At 47.1% G+C, this 7500-nt stretch overlaps 1 long non-coding RNA gene across 1 annotated transcript in view; it reads left to right on the top strand.

Annotated features, from left to right (window-relative positions):
• Positions 1–7425, top strand: part of LOC136178473 (uncharacterized) — a 7764-nt gene extending 339 nt beyond the window's left edge. Inside the window, exons 2-3 of the long non-coding RNA XR_010665890.1 lie at positions 1313–1464; positions 6700–7425. This is a non-coding gene — a long non-coding RNA (uncharacterized lncRNA). The remainder of the gene's footprint in view (positions 1–1312; positions 1465–6699) is intronic.
• Positions 7426–7500: the final 75 nt, after the last annotated feature.

Raw genomic sequence — 7500 nt, 5'->3', positions numbered from 1 at the left:
CCTCCTCTCCTCTCCTCTGCCCTCCTCCTCTCCTCTGTCCTCTTCCTCTCCTCTCCTCTGTCCTCCTCCTCTCTTCTCCTCCTCTCTTCTCATGTCTGCTTCTTGTCTCAGTCAACCTTCAGCTGCTGATGAAACTCTTTATAAGTTTATATTCATTTAAACTCCGGCAGGATTTGCTTCTTAACCTTCGATTAACCGACTAATTGATTATTCTGTCGGTTAGTCGCTAAATGTTTGAGACTCTAAACCGTCACAAGTCAATATTTATTTCTTAACTTCCCAGACACTATTGACATTATTTATTTATGAGAATTTGGACTTTTCAAGGTTTTAAAACCGTCCTCAACAATGAATGAAAAATAAATGATACATTTTAAATGATAAATATTTATACTTTAGAGGAGGAATCATTTCATGTTTTACCTGAAGAATGAAGTAAATGTTACATTTGACTTCTCAGGCCGTCATTCCCGGTTTCCTGTTATTACTCGATGAACTCTTGTATTCATGTATTTAATGTTGTTTACTGTGTTTGTTGTTTCTCTACATTTCGGGCTGCAAACCAAATTTCCCCTCAGGGGGACGATGAAGTTGAAAAGATCTGATTTAATTTAATGTTTACTATAATTGTGAGGCAAAATATAGAAAACATCTTCTATCATAATAAATCGAACTTTTATAAGAGACAGCCTGTGCTGATGGAAATTTGAATTGAAGCTGATTACATTTTCTGTTAATTTTTATTCAGCTTTAAAACCTTTTTTTTTCAGCCTGCAAAAACACTCAAACGTTAAACTCAACATTTATTAAATCATTTCTTTAGTGAACAATCAATCAATCTTTATTTGGTGATGTTAGGAGTCCATGTGTGAAGGGGAAGGGCGAGGAGCTCGACCAGCTGATCAATATAGTGAACAGAGAGAAGAGAGAGAGAGGGTGGTGGGGCGAGCGAGCAGTATTTAAAGCAGGGGGCTGCTGTGTGGTGTCAGGTTGTCGGCTCGTCGTCATATCGTTTCAAAATAACCTCAACATGTCCAACGAAACTCTGAGAGGACACAAACAGCCGGGTCAGCCCCCTCCCCCGCTTGGTTAAAATAACTTTTGGAGGTAGGAGGGGCAGGGGGGCGGGGCCAAAGTTGGACTCAGACGTTCAGTTTGGCGTTTCCCGACCCTCAGTCCACAGTACTGTCGGCGTGAGACGGTCTACTGAATATATCTGACGTGGTGTTTAGTGAACGGAGAGTCCTGATTGGCTGGATGCCGGTGATGTAATAACCCCGGAGTAACGGTTTGGTATCGCTGTGTCCCGCAGACTCCGGCTCGGGGACCTGAGGCCGGGATGGGGTGGAGATGCGTGTCCTAGCAAGCTGGGATCGACAATCACATTCGACTTCTCCTCTACATCTTGATCCCCACCGTGAGCCTGCTGGCCGGCCTGCTGCTGCTCGCCCCTCGCTCTCACAGGTACACACACACACACACACACACACACACACACACACACACACACACACACACACACACACACACACACAGAATAGAGAGAGAGTGAGGGACACAGGTTGGATTCCAACCCGGGCCGCCCCTTTGTCTCAGGTACAATCACTTCTATCTGAACCACTTCTCTTGACCGCTTCCATCACTGCAACACCTGTTGACCTGATAACTGCTCTCATATCTGACAAACTGAGGGGCGTCCAAAAACGGACCATGTGGGGGCGTGTCTTAAAAGCGCCTACCTTCTCTGGTCCAAACAAATCCAGAGCATTCAGGAGCAGAATCTAAAGTTAGAAGGAGGACATACTGGCTGCTGCATTGTTGTCAGAGAAGCCAGCACTTCAACATAGCATGTTTCCTTAATGATCAGAGAGTAAGATACCTTTATCACCTCACTCTCTACACAGCTCACTGATTGGTCCTTTAATGATCAGATAGTAAGATACCTTTATCATCTCACTCTCTACACAGCTCACTGATTGGTCCTTTAATGATCAGAGAGTAAGATACCTTTATCATCTCACTCTCTACACAGCTCACTGATTGGTCCTTTAATGATCAGAGAGTAAGATACCTTTATCATCTCACTCTCTACACAGCTCACTGATTGGTCCTTTATGATCAGAGAGTAAGATACCTTTATCATCTCACTCTCTACACATCTCACTGATTGGTCCTTTAATAAACACAGCAAAGAAAAGAGACGAGATGAAAGATGGAGGACAAAAAGGGGATAACAGAAAGAGAAGATGGATGCATAACAGACCGCGTGTAGGAGGAGAGATGACACATTTTCATTTTCTCTCATCAACTCAACGTCATACATGTGGGTGTGTGGACTGTGTGTGTGTGTGTGTGTGTGTGACTGTGTGTGTGTGACTGTGTGTGTGTGTGACTGTGTGTGTGTGTGACTGTGTGTGTGACTGTGGTGTGTGTGTGTGTGTGACTGTTTGTGTGACTGTGTGTGTGGACTGTGTGTGTGACTGTGTGTGTGTGGCTGTGTGTGTGACTGTTTGTGTGTCATACCTCCTCCCGTCACCATGACAGCGAGGACTCCCTCAGCAATCAAGAGCAGAGTTAGTGTTCCAAACATTCGGACACGAAGAATTTCAAACATTTGTGCCGGTAGTAAAACCGAACATCCTCCTCCTCTTTTTTATCACTCCTTCCTCCTCCTCCCCCTCCTCCTCCTCCCCCTCCTTCCTCCTCCTCCCCCTCCTCCTCTTTTTATCACTCCTTCCTCCTCCTCCTCCTCCTCTTTTTATCACTCCTTCCTCCTCCTCTTTTTATCACTCCTTCCTCCTCCTCCTCCTCCTCCTCCTCTTTTTATCACTCCTTCCTCCTCCTCCCCCTCCTCCTCCTCCTCCCCCTTCTCCCCCTCCTCCCCTCCTCCTCCTCCCCCTCCTTCCTCCTCCTCCCCCTCCTCCTCTTTTTATCACTCCTTCCTCCTCCTCCTCCTCCTCTTTTTATCACTCCTTCTCCTCCTCTTTTTATCACTCCTTCCTCCTCCTCCTCCTCCTCTTTTTATCACTCCTTCCTCCTCCTCCCCCTCCTCCTCCTCCTCCTCCTCCTCCCCCTCCTCCTCCTCTGTCAGTCTTTCATCATTTCCTCTTCATCTTCCTCATTTCTTTATCATTTATTCTTTTTCAACCTCTGGTGTTGAAACATGAAGAGTTAAACTCCTGCAGTTCCTGGAGTGTCCACTAGAGGCTGGCTGCAGAAGCACAGGAAGTCACATACACACCCATTCTAAAAAGCCTGTTTTTACAGCAGAGATGAACATGTTTACAGCCTGGTTCAAAAACCAAATAGGTGTGATTAGCTCATGTCTGGATGGACACACACTGTACGGGGGGTGAATGTTTTGATGACTCATCAGTTTTGATTTGATGAAGGATAAGAGTTATTCACAATAAGGCGTGTAGCTGACCTGATTGACAGGTGGGCGCGGTGTAACGGTTTGTCAGGAGGTTTAAAACCCGCCTCAGCTCCAGCTCTCAGCCTGTCGTTAGGTTGACTGAAAGTTAGACTGAGACAGCATTTCCAGCATGGAGACCGCCATCGATGGGACTCCAGCGCCCCCTGCAGGGACAGACGGGGGACGCCATCGATGGGACTTCAGCGCCCCCTGCAGGGACAGACGGGGGACGCCATCGATGGGACTCAGCGCCCCCTGCAGGGACAGACGGGGGACGACACTCAGGCTGCGTCCTTTAATATTAACAGTTGATGGTCTGGACGGCGGTTTAGTCCCCAGAGATGCAGAACAAAGCACTTTTGTTGGTGCTTTTTTGTTGATCTTATTGGTTGCCCTGATGTGTGCGACCTTGAGAACTCTTTTTTATTTGTAAGTTTTAAATGGGCTCCCCCAAATGGCTCCCCCCACTCCTTACTTCATGGCTTCCTTCCTTTCCTTCATCTTTCCTTCAGTTCTCCCTTCATTCCTTCCATCCTTCATTTGTAAGTTTTCCTTTCTTTTTGTCTTATACTTTCTCTTTCTCTCTAAATAAATAAATCATCGTGAACTGTTTTCTTTTATCTCCAACAAGAAAAAAAAATGTAGAAAACTGTTTTTCTCATTTCCTCACTGTGAGAGTTTCTTCTTCTTTTTTTGTTCTCTTTCATCTCCTCTGTCAGCAGCTGTTTTCTGTTGTGTCCTCCTCGACTCATCACACACACACACACACACACAGACACACACACACACACACACACACACACACAGACACACACACAGACACACACACACACACACAGACACACACACACACACAGACACACACACAGACACACACACACACACACACACACACACACAGACACACACACACACACACACACACACACACAGACACACACACAGACACACACACACACACAGACACACACACACACACACACACACACACACACACAGACACACACACACACACACACAGACACACACACACACACACACACAGACACACACACACACACACACACACACACACACACACACACACACACACACACACACACACACACACACACACAGACACACACACACACACACACAGAGACACACAGAGACACACACACACACACACAGGGTTTTATTGTGTCTCTCACCATTAAACAGCTAATGGTCTTCACCGTCTGTTCTCTTTGTTTATCGATCACAGCTGACTGTCTTTAGATCTTTACAGACTCTTTCTTTTCTTTTCTTGTCTTTCTTTTCTTTTCTTGTCTTTCTTTATACATTCAGTCTGTTTTTAATATTCTGATGATTAAACATTACAACACGTAGAGAACAGAAACTACCTCCTGACTGTCATCATTCAGGTCTATGAGTAAACTGTGTATTAGTGTTGTAGTCAAGACCAGACTAACTAAGACCAAGACCTGCTCAAGACCAGAGGGCTCCCAGACAAGCTCCATGAAGATAGGACCAAGACAATTAGGGGTCGAGTCAAGACCAAGACCAAAACCAAGACAGGGCGAGACTGAGACAAGACCAAGACCAAGACCAAGACAGGGCGAGACTGAGACAAGACCAAGACCAAGACCAAGACCAAGACCAAGACCAAGACCAAGACAGGGCGAGACTGAGACAAGACCAAGACCAAGACCAAGACCAAGACCAAGAATAAGACAGGGCGAGACTGAGACAAGACCAAGACCAAGACCAAGACCAAGACCAAGACCAAGACCAAGACCAAGACCAAGACAGGGCGAGACTGAGACAAGACCAAGACCAAGACCAAGACAGGGCGAGACTGAGACAAGACCAAGACCAAGACCAAGACCAAGACCAAGACCAAGACCAAGACCAAGACAGGGCGAGACTGAGACAAGACCAAGACCAAGACCAAGACCAAGACCAAGAATAAGACAGGGCGAGACTGAGACAAGACCAAGACCAAGACCAAGACCAAGACCAAGACCAAGACCAAGACAGGGCGAGACTGAGACAAGACCAAGACCAAGACCAAGAGACAGGGCGAGACTGAGACAAGACCAAGACCAAGACCAAGACCAAGACCAAGACAGGGCGAGACTGAGACAAGACCAAGACCAAGACCAAGACCAAGACCAAGACCAAGACCAAGACCAAGACAGGGCGAGACTGAGACAAGACCAAGACCAAGACCAAGACCTGTTCAAGACCAGAGGGCTCCCAGACAAGCTCCATGAAGATAGGACCAAGACAATTAGGGGTCGAGTCAAGACCAAGACCAAAACCAAGACAGGGCGAGACTGAGACAAGACCAAGACCAAGACCAAGACAGGGCGAGACTGAGACAAGACCAAGACCAAGACCAAGACCAAGACCAAGACCAAGACCAAGACAGGGCGAGACTGAGACAAGACCAAGACCAAGACCAAGAGCAAGACCAAGAGCAAGACCAAGACCAAGACCAAGACCAAGACCAAGACAGGGCGAGACTGAGACAAGACCAAGACCAAGACCAAGACCAAGACCAAGACAGGGCGAGACTGAGACAAGACCAAGACCAAGACCAAGACCAAGACAGGGCGAGACTGAGACAAGACCAAGACCAAGACCAAGACCAAGACCAAGACCAAGACCAAGACCAAGACCAAGACCAAGACAGGGCGAGACTGAGACAAGACCAAGACCAAGACCAAGACCAAGACCAAGACAGGGCGAGACTGAGACAAGACCAAGACCAAGACGAAAGACCAAGACCAAGACAGGGCGAGACTGAGACAAGACCAAGACCAAGACCAAGACCAAGACCAAGACCAAGACAAGACCAAGACCAAGACCAAGACCAAGACCAAGACCAAGACCAAGACAAGACCAAGACCAAGACCAAGACAAGACCAAGGCCAAGACCAAGGCCAAGACCAAGACCAAGACCAAGACCAAGACAAGACCAAGACCAAGACCAAGACCAAGACAAGACCAAGGCCAAGACCAAGACCAAGACAAGACCAAGACCAAGACCAAGACCAAGACCAAGACCAAGACAAGACCAAGACCAAGACCAAGACCAAGACAAGACCAAGGCCAAGACCAAGACCAAGACCAAGACCAAGACAAGACCAAGACCAAGACAAGACCAAGACCAAGACCAAGACCAAGACCAAGACCAAGACCAAGACCAAGACCAAGACCAAGACCAAGACAGGGCGAGACTGAGATCAAACTTTGTGATTGTGACCTCCTCTTCTCACCTGTTTGTCTTTCTCCAGGTATATTTGGCACCAACCTCTTGGACTCCTCCCCCCTTCCGTCCCCTGAGCCCATCGCTGACAGCGACCCCAGTTACCATGTCAACAGCACAAGCCCCTCCCCCTTCTTTGAGCTGGAAAATGTCACAGATGTGTTTAGAAACCATAGCGCGACGGTGACGTCACAAATTGTCAACGACCACATCTTGAGCACACCTGCTGCAACAACCAGCGTTCCCCCCATTATCCTCGTCCTCCTCTCAGGCCACGCCCACCACACCCCAAACTGAGCCACCCGATTGGCTGACTTCGATGACTTTACTAAGCACTGCCTGGCCGATAAGCACCACGCCGGCACAAGACTCAGGTATGAAACAGACTTCAGAGATGACTTTGACAGCAGGGTCCAAAAAAAAAAAAAAAAGGTCCGGAAGAAGCAGGGCATCATGGGAAATGTAGTCCAAGAGTAAAAGCTACTTTGACAAAATTATAAATAAAGGAAATCACAGACATATGTGTAAACACTTTCACAAGACGATGAAGATGTTTCCATTTAAAAGATGAAGAAGTTTCCTTTGTAGTTCACACCATCTTAAAAAAACTACAAATCCCAATGTCAGATTTAGTCTCGGTCCTTCCTCTGGTCTCAGTTTTTCTCTGTCTGTGTTTTTCATTCTGTCCTTTTCTGTCAAAGACTGAAACCTTATTGGACTCCATTAGTGTGTGTGTGTGTGTGTGTGTGTGTGTGTGTGTGTGTGTGTGTGTGTGTGTGTGTGTGTGTGTGTGTGTGTGTGTGTGTGTGTGTGTGTGTGTGTGTGTGCG

Source organism: Labrus bergylta, unplaced genomic scaffold (assembly GCF_963930695.1).
Source record: "Labrus bergylta unplaced genomic scaffold, fLabBer1.1 SCAFFOLD_177, whole genome shotgun sequence".
In the NCBI taxonomy this organism is placed as follows: domain Eukaryota; kingdom Metazoa; phylum Chordata; class Actinopteri; order Labriformes; family Labridae; genus Labrus; species Labrus bergylta.
The sequence above is the reverse complement of the archived record's forward strand: the minus strand, read 5'-3'. Positions and strand labels throughout refer to the sequence as shown.